Below are 7348 nucleotides of genomic sequence, written 5' to 3' on the forward strand. Positions count from 1 at the left end.
CTGATTGTGCACATTTTTAGAAAAGGATAATGAAAAGTAGATTTGAAAGAAAATCATTTGGATCCCAACTGCAAAGAACTGAAATCTTTTTTTGTTTGTTTGAAACTTCAATACATTTTCACTTCTGGGAGAAGGCAGTCAGACTGTCAGAGCTGTTTTTAAAACCGAACAGCAATGTTTGCTGAAGACATCATTCAACTTCTCACTGACTTACCTATTCATTCAGTATCTTGGGCCAAACCCACAGAGAAGTCGTTGAATCCCCAGTGGTGCAGCACATACTTCAGATAAGGGTCTAAAATATGGGTTTCACTTCACTGTGGGTGTGTTTAAATCGTGCACCAAGTTCTGTAGTTGTTTAAATGCAGAGAAGTGAGGAAAGGGAAGGGCACCACGGGGCTGTTGTCTTGGCACTAGCCAAAGAGCGAATATGATTAGTGATCTGGAACCTTCTTGGGCCTTGTCTTCACGTAAAAGGTTTGCTGGTATAGCTATACCAGCAGACCCTCATAGTGTAGATGCAGTTTATACCTGGAAAAAAGTCCTTTTGCCGGTAAAGCTTATATTTATTCCCTGAACAAAATAAGCTATGTCTGCAAAAGAGAGTTTTTGCCAGTATAACAGTCTACACTAGTTTTTGCTGACACAGCTATGTTAGCAAATAATCACATCCTTCTAATCAACACAGGTATGCCAGTGTGTCAGGCCTCAGAATTTCCTCTGCATTTGCACTGAAGATTTGAAGTACAATTGGGTGCTTGAAACTATTTTCAACTGTTTGGAAAAGTAAATTGATTAAAAAAGCAGCTACTTCCCTTTCTCCTGCCTCACCAGAATTTCTCTGTTGCACTTATCTTTTAACTCTCCGCCCACTGGTCATGCTTTTGAAATGTTCACCGCTAAACAAGTGAATCCCTAGATTGTCAGCCTGGAAATAGCTATATTTTAAGTCTGTGTCTAGGTTATTTTTTTAAATTTCTGATTGATTGCTTCATTGGCTACTGTGCTGACATTTGTACATAGTTTGCTTTTTTCCTCAAAAGCAGGGTCTCTTAGGAATATACGACAGACACATGCTCTACAGATGTTCATGCTCTTCAAAACCAATTACATCTCCTTCCGTCTGGAGCTTTTGTTCACCACTTGCATTGTTCCAAGAAGACTAAGGAATGTGGTCCTTTCAAATTCCTGAATAAAGTAACATCACTAGAAAAGCTGTACTTTATGTCCTGGGAATTTCTTGTGCAAACTGGTCTGGGCCAGTTCAGGGAGTAGATAGATCATCCAGCAGTTAAAACCCGACTCTGATTCGATGTCATGATGGGGGGAAGGGGGAACTTTCTATTCAAATCATCTTTTTGTTGTTGTTGTTGTAAAACATAAAGGAACTTGACAAAAACACTGAGATTATTTTTTCAAACAATCAAAACTACTTTTTTTTCTTCTTACCTAAATTAATGTGCATTAATCAAGTTGAAAGTAAACTTTTACAGTTCCACTGGACATAACTAGGATTACATGTAAGAAATGTTTGTAATATTAGCTGCTATTCCACTGCCCAGTGAAGTAATTTTGAGTCACTTTTGTCACTGGTGTTAAGCAATAGATTAGATGAAATCCTAGGGTGAAGTGTAACAAAAGATCCTGATTAATGCAGAAGACTGGACTGGATGGTCCAAGAAGTTCTTTCCCCGCCCTCCTAACTTTTGTTGCTCTGTAAACAGAGGTACAATTTTGGTTTGGTACAATGATCTGTGAAGCATCAAGTGAATGGCATGGAATCATGGGACTCAAGATTAAGAACCAGATCACTGTGTTTTTTCCTCACCGGTGTCTTGTGTTTTGGATCCTGTGCACGCTTACTCCAGAGTTGGATTCTGCTATCCCCTTACTTATATTTTGTAATGTTCCGGGGTAGTCTAGCTAATTTCAATAAGAATATTCAAAGTATTCAACATGTGGAATCTGGCCCATCATTTAGAAAGATGACACTTTACATTGACTTGACCATATTAAAAAAATGCATAACTGCTGGTAAATCTGAGGAATAAACTATTGAACTAATTTTCCCAAGCACGTGCACGCAGGGTATACCATAGCAAATCTGGCCTTCATCAAACTGAATTACATTAAGGTGTTAAACTATGAAGCTAGTCTTCACCGCAATCACACACAGCTAGCATCAGTAGGATTACATGGTTAGTTTTCCAACCCTAGTATAGATGAAGTTTGAGAGTGGTACTTAGACTGGATTGATTTATGCTTGGGGTAAAGAAAACTCTGAAACACAAAACTATTCAGAGGAGACTATTATGGTCTTCAAAGGATTACAATAGTTGGACTTGGAGCAATGCTCTTACTAACCTCTTTGCTGTTCTTCCTGTCCCTAATATACAAAATTAAATGCCCCACCAGCACTGTCCAGGGGTGTGTGCAACAGAATGGTAACACTTGAAAGAATGATGGTGTTAACTTTTTGGTCACGATAGTTTTTTATTGAATTCAGTGTGGGTGAAAGTTGCTGCCCCTGGCGACTGAAGTTCCTCTTTAGCCACAGAACAAGCACAACCCTTCAGGCTTGCCCCACACTGCTCTCCATTGGGAGTTTGAAAACAAACAGTACCTCGATCCTTAAATTTGCTAACAGATTTTAAAAAAAATTCTCTGAGTTATGGAAGAGCCTTTTACATCACAATTAAATAACTCCTGGGGTTGTGTACTTGAAGCGATGTTCATGTGCTCCAGAGTGGAAAGTCACTATGCATTTCACCATTGGTTCAACAAGGCCCCACAAGATTAAGGTCCCATGCTGGTGTAGGGGTTCGTATTTCGGGGTAGATGTTACGAAGGCCCTTAAGAAAACATTTAGTGGTTGGGTGAGCAAAAATGGATAACTCACCCATCTTATGATGGAATGCTGTAATAGCTGCAAGGTGTACGCTGATGGAACTCATTAGATTAGAGCCCAATTCCTTGAGTTCTAATATATAATCCAGTACATAAGGTAGACGGCTGTGATTTGTCTATTTTGGCACCATATAGTGAATCATCTCCATTTGTGCAGGTATGTTTGTTGGGTAGTTGGTCTATGACTATTTAACAGAATGTCCTGTACTTCCTCTGAGCAGGTCATTTCAGTTTCTTGGAGCCATGGAGTAGCCACACTTTGAGATGGAGTCTTGTGAGGTCGGGATGGTGAAGCTGGCCCACATTTTGTGAGAGGAGATGAGGCAGAAGAGGGAGAGAGCAGGTGGACACGCAGACATCTTTAGGAGGTAAGGAAACCAGGCTTGCCAGGGCTATTAGGATGACTTTGCAGTTCTCTGTTCTGATTTTGTGTATCGGGGGGAAGGCGTAGAGCAAAGGTGTGTCCCATTTGATGAGAAAGGCATCGCCCAGGGATCATGGACCCAATCCTGCTCTGGTGCAGAACTGAGGACATTTGGCATTTTGTGTCGTCACAAAGAGGTCTATGGTTGGAAACCCCAACTGTATGAATATATTCCTTAGTACTAGAGGGTCCATTTCCCACTCATGGTCCTGGGAGAATTTTCTGCTTAATGCATCTGCGGTGGTGTGTTCTGACATCCTGGTAGATATGAGGCTGAGATGTGGATGTTGTGACTGATGCACCCAGGTCCAAAGTAGCATGGCCCCCGTGCATAGGGAGCGTGAGTGTGCCCACCCATTGTCGGTTTATATAAAATATACAGGCAACATTGTGGGTCTCTGTCTTTGTGGTTCGTATTACCTTTGAGGTTGTGGGTAAGGCACTGATCGAGCTCGATGTGCTACGTAGTATTTGCCCTGTTTTTTTTCTTGTTCATAGGCATATAGATGCCCAAGGACTTCAGTGTCACTCTGGGTCTGGAGTCCTTCAGCATATGAAGAGATTCATCCATTTTGCCAATGAATAACTTTGGACCCTCAAACAGGAGGTCATCTACGGTCGTTTGTACTTCTCTGGGAAAACCAGATAGGTGCAGCCAAGATATTCGTCGCATGACTACGGCTGTGGCTAATGATCAGGCCACAGTGTCTGCGAAATCCAATGCCGCTTGCAACGCTGTTCTGGCAATAAAATGTCCTTCTGAAATCATGGCTCCAAATTGTTCTTTCTTTTTATCTGGGAGTAATTCCATAAATTCTGAACGTTTTTTGAATAATTTTGTGAAGTCATACTTAGCTAGTAGTGACTGATAGGAATCTCTTCCAGTCCCTGTCATACAGGGTATTTCTGGAATAGTGCCAGCGTGGCTAAAAATCATTGATTTTTTTTTAAAAATCAAAAAAATCTGTTTTTCTTTAGATCAGATTTTTTTGATAATGCTTTTTGAGGAAAAAAACTACCTAAAGATCATTTTAATTAAAGTACAGTATAGGTCAAAGATATCTCATCATGGAATAGGGATTATAAATTCTAATTCCAGAGTATGAGACAATATATTCATGTAATGTTTAAGAAAAGTTTTATAAATGAGTTCCAATAGTTCATTGATTAGGAACCCAATCTTACAGGGTTCCACAGGCTCATGTATAGATTATTTAGGTTAATCTTTCTATCTACCCAACGGGACTCAGTGCTCAGTCTAGAACAGGGGTGTCAAACTCAATTGCACAGGGGGCCAAAACTCAAAACTCGCGGGCCGAACAGTATAACCATTTATTTAACAGACTAAATATTTATGTTTTTTAACCATTAATATGAACCAAAATACAGGATATCATTCCAAAATAAATACATTTCAACTTAAAATATTTTGCTCTTCATAAAAAAATATCCTGTCAATACAATACATTCAAAATCTGTACATGCTGGAATATTAAAAAATCTGAAAATATAAATAAAAAATTGAATTTAAAGCAAAAGTATAATCATAACAAATCATAACATTCCATTTTCTTGTCCTATTTAGTCAGAGCTTGATACTTGGAGTCTTTTCTTTGCAACAAGTTCGTTTATGTTTGGGGTTAGGTTCTGTGTTGTGAAGATTCTCAGGATCGATTGCAGGTGTTCATCAGTGAGGCGACTCCTGTGTGACGTTTTGTTAATTTTCATCACAGAGAACAGCTGCTCGCACAGATATGTGCTGCCAAACATGGACAGGATTCGAGCCGCATGTTGGCGGAGCTGCGGCATCGCTTCAGGAATGAAGCGAGTGAACTGTGCTGGCCCCGCAGTGTCGTACTTTGCCTTCAGTGTCCCGTTACATTGCAGTTCTATCAGCTCCATCTGCATTTCTACAGGTGCGGTTTCCACATCGACTGCAAATGGGTTGCGAAGCAGCTCGAAGTTACTTTTCTGTGCCTCAAAGTCACTGAAGCGCCGTGCGAACTCAGTGCGCAGCGCGCTGAGTTTTTCAGCAAAGGTGGCATTTGGGAAAACTGTGGCACTTTCTTGGTTCCGTATTACTTGGCAACAGGGAAAGTGAGACAAGTTGCATTGGTGCATTTGTGTCTCCCATAAGCGCAGCTTCACTTGAAATGCCTTCACTGCATCATGCATATCGGTTATTATGTGCTCCCGTCCCTGGAGTTGAAGGTTTAAAGCGCTAAGATGCGACGTTATGTCAGCCAGGAACGCCAACTCACATTTCCACTTTTCATCCCGCAGAACTGTGCAGTCTTTCCCCTTACTGTCCATGAACTGGCAGATTTCCTCTCGCAGCTCAAAGTGTCTTTTGAGAACTTTTCCCCGACTTAGCCACCGGACCTCCGTATGATATGGCATATCGCCAAACTCGCTATCTATTTCCCGCAGAAAAGACTGGAATTGGCGGTGATTTAAACCGTGGGCTCTGATAAAGTTGACGGTTTGTGTTACAGTGTTCATCACATGATCCATTTTTAGGACTTTAGCACTCAGCGATTCCTGGTGTATGATGCAGTGATACACTGTCAACTCACCGGCACAGTTCTCCTCCCGCATCTTTGAGCGCATCCTTCCCACCAGTCCATTTTTTTCACCACACATAGCAGGTGCGCCATCTGTTGTAAGTCCAACGAGTTTTTCCCACGGCAGTTTCATGTCGGTTACACTTTGAAATACATTTCCAAAGATGTCTTCTCCTTTCGTTGTCCCGTGCATCGATTTAATGTCCAGTATTTCCTCTGTTACGCACAAATTGGAATCCACACCACGGATAAATATCGCCAGCTGTGCAGTGTCAGTCGCGTCAGTAGTTTCATCCACGGCAAGGGAGTATGCAACAAAATCTTTTGCTCTTTCAGTCAACTGTGTTTTCAAATCAGTCGCCATCTCACAAACCCGATTAGCAACAGTGTTTCTGCTGAGGCTTACATTTGCAAACGCTCGCGTTTTATCTGGACAAAGGACGTCGCACACTTTCATCATACAATTCTTTACGAATTCCCCCTCGGTAAACGGCCGTCCTGATTTGGCGATCTCTTCGGCCACAATGAAACTTGCTTTCACAGCAGCTTCACTTTGTGATTTTGCTTTGGTGAAAAACGTCTGCTGGGATGTCAAATTCTTCTTCAACTCCTCTACCTTTTGTAGCTTCTGTCCTGCGCTCAGGTTTTTGAATTTGTTCTCATGTTTCGTCTCGTAGTGCCGTCTTAGGTTATACTCCTTCATTACAGCGATATTACTCCCGCAAAGGAGACACACTGGTTTACCTGCAATTTCAGTAAACATATACTCATTCTCCCACCGGCTTTGAAAGCCTCGGTTTTCAGAATCAATTTTTCTCTTGGCCATTGTTGGGGTCTAGCTTTGATTTGATATTAGCGTTGTATACATCAACAGACCGCGAACTTGAACCGCGGCTTGCCGTTGGCGGCAATTGCACTGCATCATGGGATTTGTAGTGTGTGTTATTGGGGCGTCATATCACAGGGCCATTAAAAACAGATATATAAAACGATTTCGCGGGCCGGATATAATTGTATGGCGGGCCGGATGTGGCCCGCGGGCCTTGAGTTTGACACATGTGGTCTAGAAGATACCATCAGAGATGCTTAGTTTTGCAGTTCTCAAACTGTGGATTTGTGTCTCTAGAGGTAACATGCTTGTTAACAGCAAAAATGTTTTTAAATAAATAAAATAATATAGAGAGGTGAGAAATAGACCTCAACTCTATTGTCCCTCTGCAAATTTGTGTACACAGAGTCAATCCCTTACCTCTCTCTAAAGTGCAAAGTTTCAAAAAGTTCAATGAATAGAAGATTGTTGGGGGCAGAATAGATCTGGACAAGGAGAAGAAGTCTGGAGATAAATGTGAGATTCGAGGGACATATGCTTGTTTTGTTAAAGTATTATAAGTTTGCTGTTGAAGAAAAAAATCCAGAATACATGATGATGTTGTTGTAGTTAAATAAAACAATT

General features: G+C 41.2%; 1 protein-coding gene across 1 annotated transcript in view; it reads left to right on the forward strand.

Moving 5' to 3' along the window:
• The window catches only part of LOC101951029 (pleckstrin homology domain-containing family A member 5), a 158279-nt gene extending 154183 nt beyond the window's left edge, over positions 1 to 4096 (forward strand). Inside the window, exons 23-24 of the transcript XR_010592753.1 lie at positions 3129 to 3275; positions 3830 to 4096. The gene's annotated coding sequence lies outside the window, so the exon portion shown is untranslated. The remainder of the gene's footprint in view (positions 1 to 3128; positions 3276 to 3829) is intronic.
• Positions 4097 to 7348: the final 3252 nt, after the last annotated feature.

The sequence above is a fragment of the Chrysemys picta genome, chromosome 1 (assembly GCF_011386835.1).
Source record: "Chrysemys picta bellii isolate R12L10 chromosome 1, ASM1138683v2, whole genome shotgun sequence".
In the NCBI taxonomy this organism is placed as follows: Eukaryota; Metazoa; Chordata; order Testudines; family Emydidae; genus Chrysemys; species Chrysemys picta.